The sequence below is a fragment of the Bos indicus x Bos taurus genome, chromosome 2, assembly GCF_003369695.1.
Source record: "Bos indicus x Bos taurus breed Angus x Brahman F1 hybrid chromosome 2, Bos_hybrid_MaternalHap_v2.0, whole genome shotgun sequence".
NCBI lineage: Eukaryota > Metazoa > Chordata > Mammalia > Artiodactyla > Bovidae > Bos > Bos indicus x Bos taurus.
The window spans coordinates 7,459,736-7,477,042 of NC_040077.1; the positions used below are offsets into that span (position 1 = coordinate 7,459,736).

General features: G+C 36.9%; 1 pseudogene; it reads left to right on the forward strand.

Moving 5' to 3' along the window:
- The first annotated feature begins 2,225 nt into the window (after positions 1-2,225).
- LOC113880625 overlaps positions 2,226-17,307 on the forward strand; it is a 92,526-nt pseudogene continuing 77,444 nt past the window's right edge.

Below are 17,307 nucleotides of genomic sequence, written 5' to 3' on the forward strand. Positions count from 1 at the left end.
CCCAGAACATAGGTTCTAACCTTGTCTATAAGTTAAGCACAAAGAAATTAAGCAATATAATAAGTATATTTGAAAATAATGATGGAAATCTATCAGAAACAAGACATAAAATGCATAGTTTTGTGTTTTAGAAGCACCTATTAAATAGACAGTTTGTGTTCAGAGAAACCCAGGGCTTCTTTCTATTAGTTAAATGGAAATTGACATCTAGCATATATTGAAAGGCATTTTTGTAATAAAACCTTCACTTTGCATCAGTCTAAACTATGACTTTAAATCCATGCTAATGATAAATGCTAGTTACTGAAAGGTAGGAAAAGGTGTTTGTGATCTTTTCAATCAGTTGTTTAAGACGTAGTACAAGTGTCTGATTTTGCCATAGCGATGCTTAAAGTAAGGTGCCATGTGCTCATCTAATATGATGCCGAATAACTTGTAAGACCCAAAGAAAGTCTTATAGGTACAGATAATTGTGCCTTAATTGTTTTTATTTCCAAGAGAATTTGCTTTATTCCAGTTAGAAGCTTGCTCTGTAAAGATAAGAATATTGCATTTCCTGTTTTCATTTTCATTTGGAAACTAAGAGCAAGGGGAGCCATCTGTTTGCCGGGGCTGGTGACGCAGGCAATGCTGCTTCCCTTGGGTCCCTGATTGGCTCCCACGAGTGAATGTTAGGGACAAAGCTGGAGAAACCAAGGTTCCAAACCTGAAGATTAAGAGCCACAGCTGCCAGCAGCCAGGCGTTATCCCTAAACTATAGTTCAGGTTGTCATCTCTGAAGTTTGCCTTGAAACGTTAAACGGGGGAAATAAAATTACTTGAACTTATTTTTATGTCAAAATTCATGGTAGTTCAAGAAATATATTTTGAACTCACTCAAAATAGTGAATTTAAGGAAATGTATTATTAAATAAAGACTTTTCGTCAACTCATATAATTGAATGTTTTCATTGGGCAAAAAGGCAGAAACATACTCAATCAGTTTTGTTGTGGAAAAAAGAAGTGAACCATTTTTCAATTTGTGTTACAAGTAGATTTCTTCCTTTTTTTAACTTTTTTTTTTTATGGTGACATGAAAATTCGCTTTTTTATCACTGTCCTTTGCCTCTAGACAAATTAATAGACTCCTATATTTTAATCTTCATTTCCATATTGTTGATTCCCAAGTCTCTTGAATACGCCAACCTAGGCTGAAGCACAGATAAGCTCTGGAGTAAGAGAAATAAATCCCACTACACATGCACATCTCAGGATATCTTGAGGACAACACAGATTTATTACATCCTGAACTGAACTCTAATCCGTACTCCTCCTAAAAATAAAAACATAAATAAAAACTATCTCCCCTCTTCTTCATTATCATGATCTAATCTAAGCCTAGAAATCAGAAAGCCACTTCAGGAGCCCTCTTCAGCCCATATCACTCCCTCTGCTACGCCCAATTAGTGACCAATACATGGCACTGATGTCACTTAACATTTGGCTTTTTTTTTGGGGGGGGGAGGGTGGGTAGAACTGTCACCACTATCATGATTTCATAATTATAGTTTTTATCTCTTCATCCCCCACGTATATCCCATCTCTATGCTACTTTCAGAGTAAAATTATTTCAGTGTAAAAAAGCTAATCTTATCTCTTAAAAATACTGTCCTCTGCTTTCCATTCCATCAGATTCAAAGTTTAGTGTAATGTATAAGAGGCCCATGACCTGATCACCTTATTGCTTTTTTATACTCCCATCTCTCCCCTATACTTGTGGCTTTCTGTCCTATGCAAACACCATATATACCAACATTATATATGTATATAAGAAATTAAATTACTTGAAAGAATCTTGCTCTATTATAACTCCAGCCCTTTGTAAATGCCAGTTCACCTATCTCCTTTTTCCACAGTTTGCTTTTGTTGGGGTGATGCATTCACATTAAGATTAAATATCACCTCCTTAATATAATCACCCTGACCCCTGAAAGATTATCAATCCTTCCTTGTGCTTCCCTCAGGCTTCCCTGGTGGCTCAGATGGTAAAGAATCTGCCTGCAATGCGGGAGACCTGGGTTTGATCCCTGGGTTGGGAAGATCCCCTGGAGAAGGTCATGCAACCCACTCTAGTATTCTTATCTGGAGAATCCCCATGGACAGAAGGGCCTGGTGGGCTACTGTCCTTGGGGATACAAAGAGTCAGACACACGACTGAGTGACTAAGCACACTTCCTTGTGCTATCATGGTAGCTTATGTACCTACTTCTCTTTCTGACAGTTCGTCTGTGACTGTCGACTTTGCAGATTTCCTCACTAGACTTGGAGAAAGGTAAGTGCAGAAATCCTATATTATTCATGTTTGATTTCTCAGCACTTTGTCACTCTGCTTGGACATTTTTGTACAAATGATGACCTGGAAATATACCCACTATGCCTTAAAAGACTGGAGAAATAATATTTTCTAAAGCATGATGAGTGTCAGTGTATGAACAGATCCATTTCTCTAATACCTTAAGGACAAAAATACTGACAGGATGGGATGAGAGTGAGATCTGAAAACAACAAGTTACAGTTTGATGATCATTTGCTTCACTCAACACTATTAGTGTTAATCACTCAGTCATGTCCAGTTCTTTGCAATTCCATGGACTGTAGCCCACCAGGCTTCTCTGCCCGTGTGATTTTTCCAGGCAAGAATAGCTTGTCATTCCCTTCTCCAAAGGATCATCCCAACCCAGAGATCAAACCCAGGTCTCCTGCATTGCAGGCAGATTCTTTACCATCTGAGCCGCCAGGGAATAAACACAAGTATTAGAGCATTTCTCAAAATCCCATCACCATACATGCTTTCGTTTTAGCCTCAAACTATCATCTGGACAAGGAGATATTTACTTATTTTACTGATGAAGACACTAATTACTAGACAGGTTAAATGATTTCGCCAGGCAGAAAGTTAGAAAATGTAGGCAACAAGAATTAAACCCATAACCTCTGGCTATGAGTCCGAAGTTCTTTCCTCTCACATCATCAACTGTGCAAATAAGGTTCAGACATGTATTTTTGACGTTGGATGTATGGAGTCTTTCATAATCTCTGGTCAGATGCTGAAATGAAGTTTGTAGTGTAAGAGATTTAGTGAGAGATAACCCCCAGGATCATAGGAAGCAGGACTGGGCAGAGAGAGACTCGGATTATAACGCACTTATGACAATCTTAGTCAACCCAAAGGATAACTCAGGAGCACAGCTGGCACATCAGGTAAGTCTTTCATTGCAGAAATCGCCAGGCTCTGCTGTCCTCATTCTGCCCAGTCATTGACAGGGAGCTACTCTGAGAGTACTTGACCTTGGCTTGAAAGTGAGGCCCATCCTTCAGGCACTAACAGCCGGAGGCTGTCAGCTAAAATTGCAACTAAATGGCAAGGTCTTTCTTGAAGGTACAGCAATAGTAACTGTATTCACATATAAGCAGTCGAGCTAAATAGGAATCTAAACAATTTTGGAAATGATGCAGCAAGAGATAAGCAGTGAATTAACCCAGATTGCAGAAAAGAACTTAGCTCTGAGGTGGTATTAGAGTAATATATATTTTAAAGTCTTGTTTCTAGAAAAGTGTGAACCAAAAGTTCACGTGAGCTATATTACTTCATGAATTTGTCTTCCTTCTCCAAGAAAATAAGTTGGCCATGGTCAATGACTATTTTCTAACAGTCTTCAGAATATGAGAAAGTATTTCCTTATGAGTCACATAATTCTATTTTGGTGCCTTGTAAGCAAGTTTGTACATGAAACATGAAAATGGAAAGCAGCTGGCTTCAAAATTTTGTATATGAGAATTTTCTTTAGTAGCTTATTAGTTTATAGAATGCATAAGATGGCTTAGAATTACTATAGCCCAAAGTTACCAGATGATTCCTGAAAGGCAAATCCAGTTTCAGTATCAAGAGAACTTAAAGCATAAAAATACAACATACTGTTCCAAGGATTCTTAAGTAAGAAAAATTTGTAGAGATGCATGGCTAAGTATTGGATAAATTAATCAGCTTGAGATTGGTGGCAATAATGTTGTTAGAAAAATTATTGCTGAGCTGTTTCTCAGTTTCCATCCTGTATATATTATAGCAATGCTTATGAATATTTTGCTAAAGTGAAATAGAGTTAGCTATCTATAGGTATAAATAAATTTATCTACTGATTTACAGATGCAATGTTACTTAGATTAGTAGGTGTGTCCAAATCATTTAGAAGTCAAGCAGATACAGTTCAGCAACTAAACTATTTTCAAGACAGTTGAAAACCACTGGCTTATATTTTTCAGAGGATTCTGAAGAGAATCAAAATGTATCATTCTCATCAATATTTATAACATTCCCCTTACAACACCCTTCCTATAATGATGACATGTATAGTCATCGTTCTTCCTCCATCCCCAACAAATATTTTTTTTTCTTTTTCTCCACTTCCTTTTCTTTCCTGTCTTTTATTATGAAAGTCAATTTAGTCAATCTTTAATAAGCTAGAATCTTTTTAATTTCAGGGAGAGGAAAAAAAGAAATATTAATCTGGTAACAGCAATATTCTCTTTGAGTAAGGAATATCATGAATACAAACTAATTAATATAACTTTTGTTCTAGTCACATTTTGCAGAACTCAAAATTCACAATTTTATATAATGTTCAGGCATTAAGGAAAAACATTTTTAGAATATCTGAGTCTTAACAGAATCCCATTTCCTAATAATTCCTGGAATTCTTACTTACAAGACAAATCCATCTTCAATGCTGCTAACTTTACAGTTAGCATCTGGGCCTTTAACAAGCTTTGCCCTTAGGTCACCTCCTGCAGGCCCAAGGTAAGGATTCCTAGGATTTCTGCTACTTACACTATACATGCTTCTCTCTATGTATGGGCCCAATGCATCCTACAATGTATTTTCCTGGTTATGGTAACCAAATTGTGATGGTACACAAGACTTCAACGAATGGCTGAGGACAATACAAGAAAACAATCGAACAAAAACTGAGTTAAATTGAATAATCTCTCAGGGATATAGAGTACAAAATTTATAGGAAGTTCTTGTCATGCAAGTTGTTTCGTAGGTACATAATACAATTTAGTGGTTTAGAAAATTTTGTTTTCTTTGGAAATTCAAATTAACCCTTTGATTATGACATGAGCATACATGGCAAAAACTATACCAAGAAGACCTTTTGAATGTTTCTGTTTTACGCTGTTCTGTTTTGGATTTTTGCTATAGAGATTCTAATCCAGCAGTTTATATTATGTAGGTGTCAGCTGGGTTATTCTACATCTTTTGTTGTAACTTCTTAGGCAGCTACATGAGGCATGAAGGTTTTCTCTAGACTAAATGAGACCCTAAGAACCAGGAGCAAGTCAGGCAGAACTCCAGTCTAGCATGACCTGTAACCTAAGTTCACTTACTTCATGGAGCACAGAGGTAGAAAGAAGTTGGAGCTCTGCATGCCGCAATACCGCTTGCAGATTCAGCAATCAATGTAGGTATGCGAGAATGACATGGAAGGATAGGAACGTTCTTTCTTGCCACTACTTCTCAAGGAGCATAAGTTTCTATATTTTGGCTTAGTTTAGGAATACTGAAAAAAAAAAAAAAAAGAAATATATGGTTCTCCCTACAGTTTCAATCCATAATTCCTGTATTCATGAGGCTTAATTTGTCTGTACCTAATGATAATCTGCAATAATATATACATACTGATTTTTCACTCACATAACAGACGTCATAAAGTAGCGTTCAGCTATCTTTTGAAAGTTTTATTCTCATCACACACCTGAATAGCCTCTGAATTTTGTATTATAAACTTTATTTCATAGTGCACAAACCACATGAGCCTTCTTTTGGTTTTTTAAGCATGTTGTGTTCATTTCTGTTTTAGGGCCCATAAAATATGACCCATAATTGATCTAAGGGTCTGTTAGCCTGAGCTATTCGGAAGTGTCTAGATAATTGGCCTTTGTTCTACTTTTGCAGAAATAAATTCAGAAAAGTACTTAGGACAGGGTGTCCTGGCATGAGAGTGGTAAATAAGAGCCTTATTAATGCTGCATTAGTCTTATTGTATACTGATGAATACATTTTATACTCTGTGAATAGCAAGCTTAATTTTTTACTTTTTGATTTCCCATTGTAAGCTTTACTTACCACTGTGGAAGATGTAGATTTAGTTTCTCCCACTTAATTGCATCTTACTTAAGTATCCTTCTTTCCAACATACAAGCTTACCTCTTTTCACTGCTCTTTGAAGATACTGCTTATTTTTACAAATTGAAATTCTGTAGCAACCTTGTGTCAAGCAAGTCTATCGGCTCAGTTTTTCCAATAGCATTTGCTGTGTCCCATTTTGGTAACTGGAAATGGCAACCCACTCCAGTGTTCTTGCCTGGAGAATCCCAGGGATGGGGGAGCCTGGTAGGCTGCCGTCTATGGGGTCGCACAGAGTCGGACACGACTGAAGTGACTTAGCAGCAGCAGCAGCAGCAATATTTCAAATGTTTCCATTGTTATTATATTTATTACCTTGATTTGTGACCAGGAAATCTTTGATGTTACTGTTGACTGTTTTGAGACACCATGAACCACATTCATATAAAATGGAAAACTTAATCCATAAATGTTGTATGTGTTCTGACTGCTCTACCCATTGGCCTTTCCCTCATTTCTTTCCCTCTTTGTGCCTACTCATTCCCTGAAACACAACAATACTGAAATTAGGCCAGTTAATAACCCTATAGTGGCTTCTGAGTGTTCAAAGGAAAGGAAAAGAGTGACGTGTCTCTCAAATTTAAATCAAAAGCTATAAATGATGAAGCTTGGTAAAGAAGTCATGTCCAAAGCTGAGATGGGCAGAAACCTAGTCTTCTTGAAGCAAACAGTTAGCCAAGTTGTGAATGCAAAGGGACAGTTCTTGAAAAAAATAGAAAGTACCACTCCAGTGAACACACAAGTGATAAGAAAGTGAAACACCCTTATGGTTGATAAGGAGAAAGTTTTAGTGATCTAGATAGATCAAACCAGCCACAATATTCCCTTAAGCCAAAGCCTAATCCAGAACAAGAGCCTGATTCTCTTCAATGTTTTGAAGGTTGAGAGAAATGAGGAAGCTGCAGAAGAAATGTTTGAAGATAACAGAAGTTTCTTCATGAGGTTTAAGGAAAGAAGCCAACTTCATATCATAAAAGTACAAAGTAAAGCAGCAAATGCTGTTGTTGAAGCTGCAGCAAGTTATCCATAAGATCTAGCTAAGATAAACAATGAAACCAGCTTATATTGGGAAAAATAATACCTACGATTTTCACAGCAAAAGAGGTGAAGTCACTGCCTGGCTTCAAAGCTTGGAGGTTTGAAAGGCAGGGGATATATGTATCAGTTCAGTTCAGGCCTCCCTGTCCATCACCAGCTCCCGGAGTTCACCCAGACTCATGTCCATCGAGTCCATGATGCCATCCAGCCCTCTCATCCTCTGTCGTCCCCTTCTCCTCCTGCCCCCAATCCCTCCCAGCATCAGAGTCTTTTCCAGTGAGTCAACTCTTCGCGTGAGGTGGCCAAAGTACTGGAGTTTCAGCTTTAGCATCATTCCTTCCAAAGAAATCCCAGGGCTGATCTCCTTCAGAATGGACTGGTTGGATCTCCTTGCAGTCCAAGGGACTCTCAAGAGTCTTCTCCAACACCACAGTTCAAAAGCATCAATTCTTTGGTGCTCAGCTTTCTTCACAGTCCAACTCTCACATCCATACATGACCACTGGGAAAACCATAGCCTTGACTAGACGGACCTTTGTTGGCAAAGTAATACCTATGTTGAGGTATTCATGTTGAGGATTGACAGAAAACAACAAAATTCTGTAAAGTAATTATTTTTCAATTAAAAATAAATTAATTTAAAATCAAAAAAAGCTTGAAAGGACAGATTGGCTCTCTTGTTAGGGTCTAATGCAGTGGGGGATTTGAAGTTGAAGCCAATGCTTATTTACCTATTTGGAACTCTTAAGACCTTTAAGATTTATGCTAAACCTACTCTGCCTTGTCTATAAATGAAACACATAGATGTGCTGGATGACAGCACATCTATTGGCAACACGGTTCATTGAATATTTAAAGTTGAGACCGTTCAGAAAAGATTTCTTTCCTATTGCGAAAGATTCCTCTCAACAATCTTCACAGCATCCTTACCAGGTGAAGATTCTATCCCAAGAAACTAGTTTACTTATCCACAAGAAGCAACTCTTCATTTTTTAACATTTATTGTAAGATTCCCTTGTGGAATCGGGCTTCCCTTGTGGCTCAGCTTGTAAAGAATCTGCCTGACATGTGGGAGACCTGGGTTTGATCCCTGGGTTGGGAAGATCCCCTGGAGAAGGGAAAGGCTACCCACTCCAGTATTCTGGCCTGGAGAATCGCATGAACTGTGTAGTCCATGGGGTTGCAAAGAGTCAGACACGACTGGGGGCCTTTTTTGTTTGTTTGTTGATGTAAGACTGCAGCAATTCAGTCTCATCTTCTGGCTCCAATTATAATTATGCTTCTGCTGCTTTTCCACCATGTCTTCAGTTTTGAAAGACTCCTTTCAAAATATTACTGCTCACTGACAATGCAGCTAGTCACCCAAGAGGTCTGACGGAGATATATAATGATAATATTGTTTTCATGCCAGCTAACACATCCATTCTGCAGCCCATGGATTATAAGTAATTTTGAGTTTCAAATCTAATTCTTGAAATTTTGTAAGGCTGCCATTGTGGTTGATAGTGATTTCTGCAATGAATCTGGGCAAAGTAAATTGAAAACCTTCTGAAGAGGATCACCGTTTCAGACTCCGTGAAGAACATTAGTGAAGAGATCCAAATGTCAGCTTTATGTAGGAGTTTGGAAGGTGTTGATTCCAACCCTCATGGATGACTTTGAAATGTTCAAGACTTCAGTGGATGAAGTAACTGCAGGCATGGTGAAAACACCGCAGGCATGGTGAAAATAGCAGCAGAAGCAAAATTGTAAGTGGAGCTTGAAGATAAGAGTGAATTGCTGCAATCTGAAAATGTTAGGAAATGGAAGAGTTGCTTCTTAGGGATGCATAAAGAAAGTAGCTTCTTGAGATAGAATCTACACCTGATGAGGATGCTGTGAAGGTTGTTGAGAAGACGATAAAGGATTTAGAATATTACATAAACTTTGTTGATAAAGAAGTGGCCGATTTTGAGAGGACTTACTCCAATTTTGAAAGAAGTTCTGTAGGTAAATGCTGTCAAAATCATTATATTCTGTTGAGAAATCATTCATGAAATGGAGAGTCAATCAATGTGGCAAATTTCATTGTTGTCTTGTTTTAAGGAATTGACAAAGCTAGCCCAACCTTCAGCAACCACCATCCTGGTTATTCAGTAGTCATCACAAGGCAAGACCCTCCACCAGCACAAACTTGCCAAAGGTTCACACGATGGTTAGCATTTTTCAACAATAAAGCACTTTTAACTAAGGTATGTGCATTTGTTTTAGCCAATACTAGTGCACAGTTAGGCTACAGAATACTGTAAATATAACTTATGCACTTGGAAACCATAAAAATTAGTGTGACTTGCTTTATAGCAATATTTGCTTTATTATAGTGATCTGAAACCAAGCCCACAATATGTCCAAGGTATGCCTTAGTTAATTTGCACTTTTGATTAGTTCAATATCTAGTATCTACATTATACTTAGATTACATTATACCTAGATTATCTACATTATACATAGACATGTTGGATGTTATAATCATGTCTCTCATGTGTAACTCCTGTTTTTTCTAGAATTAATAAAGGATTTGAATGTTTATATTTGTAAAATTTTCTTACTATTTTCTATTAACTGAAGCCCTTACAATGGTTTCAGAATGCAGTACGCGGTAGTAGTAGTAGTTCAGTTGCTCAGTCGTGTCCAACTCTTTGCGACCCCATGGACTGCAGCACGTAGGCCTCCCTGCCCATCACCAACATATGTGGACTATAATGTATTTAATCATTCCAGTATCTTTAAACATTAAGTTTGTTATAACTTTCGCTGTTAAAAATATGAATATGGGATATTTGCATATAATAACAGCTAGCACTAGATCTTCTTACCACATTTCCACTTGGACTGATTTAACCTTCATAACAACCCTGTGGCTATACTTACTGCCAGATGAGCAACTGAGGCACAGTGATGTTCACACAGCTAGGAAGAGGCGGTCATAAGATGTGAGCTCCGGCAGCCTTGCTCGAGAGTCCATCCTTTTCCCATTATTTCATACAATGCCTCCAACAGTATCAGTGTCTGTTAGGGTTTTTTTTTTTTTTTCCCTTAGGATAAATTCCTAGAAGTCATATTTTTGAAACACATTGTAATAAAGACTATTTTTTGAAAGAATCTACTGTGCTGGAAAAAATTTTTCCTTAACACTGTTCCAATGGTAAGACTAGTGGGAAGGTAATGAAGATTGTCTTTCTAATCTAACTTAAAACTTGCTAATTCTCACTTTAAAAATAGCCCAAATAGGGGCTTCCCTGGTGGCTCAGTTGTAAAGAATTGGCATGTCAAATGCAGGATACAGGGCTTTGAACACTGATCAGGGAGGAGCCCTCATGGCACACAGCAACTGCGCTCTGGGCACCACAACTATTGCGCCTGTGCTCTTGAGCCAAGCAGCCACAACCCCTGATCCCACACACCACGACTACTGAAGGCTGCATGGCCGAGAGCCCGTGCTCTGCATTAAGAGAAGCCGCTGAAATGAGAGTCCTGCCCACTGCAACTACAGAGTAGTCCCTGCTTGTCGCAACTAAAGAAAAGCCCATGCAGCAATGAATACCCAGCACAACCATAAATAAATAAATAAATATTATTTTTAATGTAAATTTATTTATTTTAATTGGAGGTTAATTACTTTACAATATTGTATTGGTTTCGCCATACATCAACATGAATCCGGCACAGGTATACACGTGTTCCCCATCCCGAACCCCACTCCCTCCTCCCTCCCCGTACCATCCCGCTGGGTCATCTTAGTGCACCATTATTTTAAGAAATTTTTTAAGTAGCCCAAATCAAAGGTGCTGTGTCGTCATTTTTATATTCAATTTCTTTAAGTACTATAGGGCTTATAAAATATTTAACAATTATTTTCTTTTTTACTCTTTCTAACTTTTTATTCATGTCTTATATTCTTCACCAACAAATGTATATTTTCTTTATAATATGATGAAATTTTAAATGCTAAGGAAACCCATTTCCTGTCATGTTTGTGATAATTTTTCCTAAATTTTTCTGTTATATTAAATCTTGACATTTATAATTTTAATTCTTTTTTGTTGTTGTTGTTAGTTGAAAAGAAGGTATGTCCTTTAGTAGCTGAACATGTAACAAACTTAATAAAGGTACTTTCCAAATCATAAAAAATGCTTTTCAAAGTCTAAAATGTGTATCCTCTCACTGCTATTATATTTCTGACAGTTTATCAATATGTGCATGTGTGTGTATAAAACTTTACTTACATATTATTTAATTTTAAAAAATCATGCTTTTCAGCAATATGAGATAGTCTTTTTAAGAAAGATCATCCAAATTCTAATTACTAGAAACATCTGTAATATTTGATCAGCATTATTCCAGATAACTCTCTAGAGAGAAAGAAATGCAGATTTAATTTTAGAGGTGTATTTTAGTCTTAATAAAATTATATTTAATTTTAATTGTGTATAACTCCAAATTTCCATAAAACTTTTAGAACTAGGCAATTCCTTCCTTACCAAAAATGACATTTTTTTTCCTAAAATATTCTTCTAAAGTTAAGATTTAGAAATACAATGAAAACTTGAAGTGATTGGAGTTTTATTTAAATGATTTTCACATTTTGTCACAACTTATTTTGAAATTTTTGAAATTCGTAGATAATATACAATAACAGTAAAACAAAGACTCCATATACTCTTTCAAAGATTTATGGAATCATTGGCATTTTCTGGCTTTTAAAAAAATTGTTTCAATTAATACAGCTTTTATTTACTATTAGGAAAGATGATATAATGTACATTTATATGTCTCTTTTTCTTACTCCTTTGATTTATGTTATTAATATACTTATGTTCATATTGAATACTTTCTTTCTAAACTGATAGTTACCATAACTGAATTCAGTTTTGTAGTTAAAAGGATTAAAATTACTCCCAACAATTTCTCTTCCCATCTCCTCAAGGGAGTTTCTAAAGTACTGTGCTTGCTATACTGGTTGTTGCAGAATACTTTTGTTTGTCTATTTGACACTAAATTTGCTAAAATTCTTAGACACTGTGATCTTCTATCTGCTGCTGTTAATATGATGAACATGTACCTAAGAAAAAGCCTGGGGTTATATTTCATATCTCTCATATTTGTAGACATCATTTACTAGCTAGAAAACACTGTCTTCTGGCATAAGAGGCTGCTCCTGTCTGTCTGGATACCATCTATTAAGGATGTTAAATCCTCAAGACATGTCTGGTGCTTGTTCTTTTCTATCAGTTTTCCCTGGTAAATAGCATGCTCCACAAATCTACAGATTTCAGTCTTTGTTTCAGAATTTTCACCTATTATTTGAATTTGAATAGATTTTTATATTGTATGTATTCTGTTCTCGACAAAAGTACTAATTCTGTGTGGCCCAGATGTCTTTTGTTACTATATTTTTAATGTTTTGTAGTCCTATTTAATTAGTAAGGATTTTCCTTTTATTATGTGTTTTGGCTCAAAGCTACCCACATATTTCTGACATTCTTTTCAACCATTTTACTTTATCTTTTTTTGTTTCCATAGTATCTTAAATATTTTAATTCACTCCCACTTCTTCCCCATGCTCTGTTCACAAACTTTTCTTTTGCACTGAGGTATTGTCTTCTGCTATCTTAAGACTTTTCTTTCAGTTATTTACTACTAAAAAAAAAAGTTTTCTTTCATTATTTTGAGATTTTGAAGGATAATTTCTAATGTCTCCCTATATTTTTATGTAAGCATTTTTCTTGAGGTGCATGATGTTTATGTTTTGATTATGTGTCTATTCTTTCTATGATTAGCAGTTTTAATGCATCAAAATTTTATTAGTTTATTTCCCATTAAGATTCATCTTTGAATTAGCAATGGTCTTGAGAAAATACAATGTACAGAGAGGCAATTGGAAATAAAGCACAGAGAGCACTTATTTTCTGGAACACACACCCTTCCATTTTCTTTGTATCTGATAACGCTCTTTGTACAAGGGACATAATCCCCCTCAAGTCTTGTTTAAGAAACTCATGGGCCTCATAGCAATTCCTGTTCAGGCCCAGACCATCTGTTTGATGATCTGGCTCTTCCTCTTTCACTCCACTTCACACTCTGTCGTATCCTGGAGTTAGGTATCCAAATCCTAAATAAAAGAAGTTGCTTATCGTCTTAATTTTTCTCTTAGTTTCCCTATGTAGTTATTTTAACTGAGTTACTTTCTGGACATTCTATCTAAAACCTAAGACTATACTGAACTAGATCTAATCTCTAATCAAGCTACACTCACATATGCCTTCCATGAAGATGATACTTATGGAGAATATGTACTTTACTAAAGTTTAAAGGCAATAATGTTCAATACGTTCCTCATCTCAGTCTAGGCTTTACAGTTTTGGCAAGCGTGTCCCATGGTTTGTGGTTTGAGGTTATGATTGTCTTTGTGTTTTTTTGGCTGCATTGCAATGCATGTGGGGACATGTGGGATCCTGGTTCCCAGACCAGGGATCAAACCCTCACCTCCTGCATTTTGAGCAGAGTCTTAACTGCTGGTCTGCCAGAGAAATCCCATGGCTGTTTTTTAATACCACCGATGAAGTACTTTTAATACCTGATATTTGTTGCAAGATGTAAAATTGTGTAAACTGTGAATGTTTGTCTTAATTTCTGTAGATTTATTCATTTTTCTGGAAGATCACTTTGCCCTTCTGAGGTCAATCTTCCATTTCTCCAATGCAATTGGGAAGAATATGGTGATTCTTCATTAAAAGATGTTATCATGGTACTCACAACCTGAATTAGAAGTCATGACCATGTTTTTGAAGTGCAGAAGTTCCTATATCTTAGTAACAGTATATTTTTGTAATCAATTTTCTTTATGTTTAGAAAAACATCTTTCCCACAAAAAGAACAGCTATTTCTGCTTCATTGACTTCACTAAAGCCTTTTAGTGTGTAGATCACAACAAACTGTGGGAATTCTTAAAGAGATGGGAAAACCAGGCCCCATTACCTGTCTCCTAGTAAAGCTGTATGCAAGTCAAGAAGCAATAGTTAGAACTGGACAAGGAACAACACACTGATTCCAAATTAGGAAAGGAGTACCACAAGGCTATATATTGTCCCTCTGTTTATTTAACTTATATGCAGAGTACATCATGTGAAATGCTGGGCTGGATGAAGCACAAGCTGGGATCAAGATTGCCGGGAGAAATATCAATAACCTCAGACATGCAGATGGCACCACCCTTATGGCAGAAAGCGAATAAGAACTAAAGAGCCTCTTGATGAAAGTGAAAGAGGAGAGTAAAAAGACTGCTTTAAAATTCTACATTCAAAAAACAAAGATCATGGCAACCGGTGTTATCACTTCATGACAAATAGATGGGGAAACAGTGAAAGGCTTTATTTTCTTGGGCTCCAAAATCACTGCAGATGGTGACTGCAGCTATGAAATTAAAAAATGCTTCCTCCTTGGAAGAAAATCTATGAGCAACCTAGACAGCATATTAAAAAGCAGAGACATTACTTTGCCAACAAAGGTCTGTCTAGTCAAAGCTATGGTTTTTCCAGTCAAAGCTATGGTTTTCCAGCTAGTCATGTATGAATGTAAGAGGCCATAAAGAAAGCTGAGCGCCAAAGAACTGATGCTTTGAACTGTGGTGTTGGAGAAGACTCTTGAGAGTCCCTTGGACTGCAAGGAGATCAAATCAATCAATCCTAAAGGAAATCAGTCCTGGAAGGACTCATGCTGAAGATGAAGCTCCAATACTTTGGCCACCTGATGAGAAGAACCATAAACCAGAGCTTTGACTATGGTTTGCAAAAATCATAGCTTTGACTAGACTCACAACTAACTTTATTCCTCACAACACATTCTATCTTGAAGGGAGATCTTAATGGAACACTGCTTTTCTTGCCACAGATACCACTGATAAGCCAACAGAAAAGAAAAGCAAAGAGACTCTCCATGAATAATCCTCTTTTCTCAGATAGTGAAGTGAAAGTCGCTCAGTGTATCTGACTCTTTGTAACCCCATGGATTATACAGTCCATGGAGTTCTCTAGGCCAGAATACTGGAGAGGGTAGCCTTTCCCTTCTCCAGGGGATCTTCCCAACCCAGGGATCGAACTCAGGTCTCCCACAGTGTAGGCAGATAGGAGGCTCAATAATTATCAGGATCGGAGACACTTTTGTTATTATATATAAAGTTCTATTATTACATTAAAAAATCCATTAACTTTGTTTACTCAATTTTTCACCCAGTTTACACAGCCTCAGTTTCCATATGTGAAACCAACGAGTATCCCTAGAACCGAAGAAGCTCCGATTTTGCATTCTGGGTATGCTGATATATGCCAGTCCATTCTTGATTTAAAATAATTGTAGTTTAAGATAAAACCATAGGAAATTAGTTGCTAAAGTATGTGTAGGGCCCAGTTTAGTGTTATCAAGAGGTACACCCTTTCTCCTAGTGAATAAAAGACAAACACACACACCCATGCAGACACAGGGTATCTACAGAAAAAAGAAAATAGCTTCAACCGTATATTTATTGTATGTTTTTCTTGCAGAAGGTGAAGTTTCACACAAATTTTTATTTAGTGAAAAAAATACATGAACACACACACATACAGACACACAATGTTTACTGAGAAGAGAACATAGTTTCAGCAGCATATTTATTGTGTATTTCCCTTGGAGAACATGAGGTTTCACACAAGTTTTTATATATGGCTGGGCTGCATTTTTGGTCATCATGGAAATAATTTTATCTTTCACCATTCTATGTTCTTCTCACAATGCTTATGTTAAATATTTTCATCATTAAATAGCATTATCAATTTAATTTTAATGAATTTTTTATCAAACAAAAGCTTCATCATAGACCTTTTGTTTGTTAAGGCCATTATGTGATTATTCTGTACTTTTCCATACTGTGTATATATCTGACATTCTATTTCTTATTTATTTAAAAAAAAGCCACAGTCCTAATGTCTCATGAAAATTAAAGCCAAATTCTTAAACTGGGGGTATCTCCTTCAAAGAGCAATTCCAGAGTATCATCTGCAGTGAATATCTTGCCCCTTAGGCAATAGCCAAGTCTTGACAGCTCTACTCTCCAAATGATACAGATACGCTCTCCCTTCCATGAACTTGTTCACATCGTACTTGTACTGTGCTAATAGTTGTTGATTTCAACCAAACTGATTTACAGTAAATGACAAGGGGCAGAATGAACTCTCATTCATCATGTTCTGTAGCTTATCTTCTTCCATTGCTATGAGTATCAGAAATATACTTGGCCTAGTAAAAAAGAGCATGGTCTTTGCAAGTGGATAGGAATATAGGTGTATGTCATGACATTTGCAAACTGTGTGACCTGGTCCAATGATTGCATCCTTCTTGTCCCTTATTTTTCTCTTTTTTGAAAAGATGAAATAATAATACCTAAATTGCAGTTTTCTGTGAGGACTAAATGACAACATAAATGCAAAATCCTTACAGTAGTGTCTGAAATACACTACACACTCACTAAATATTCAGTTCTGTTCAGTTCAGTTCAGTCACTCAGTCCTGTCTGACTCTTTCTGACCCCATGAATCGCAGCACGCCAGGCCTCCCTGTCCATCACCAACTCCCGGAGTTCACTCAGACTCACGTCCATAGAGTCAGTGATGCCATCCAGCCATCTCATCCTCTGTCGTCCCCTTCTCCTGCCCCCAATTCCTCCCAGCATCAGAGTCTTTTACAGTGAGTCAATTCTTCGAATGAGGTGGCCAAAGTACTGGAGTTTCAGCTTGAGCATCATTCCTTCCAAAGAAATCCCAGGGCTGATCTCCTTCAGAATGGACTGGTTGGATCTCCTTGCAGTCCAAGGGACTCTCAAGAGTCTTCTCCAACACCACAGTTGAAGAGCATGAATTCTTCGGTGCTCAGCTTTCTTCAAGTCCAACTCTCACATCCATACATGACCACTGGAAAAAACATAGCCTTGACTAGATGGACCTTTGTTGGCAAAGTATTGTCTCTGGTTTTGAA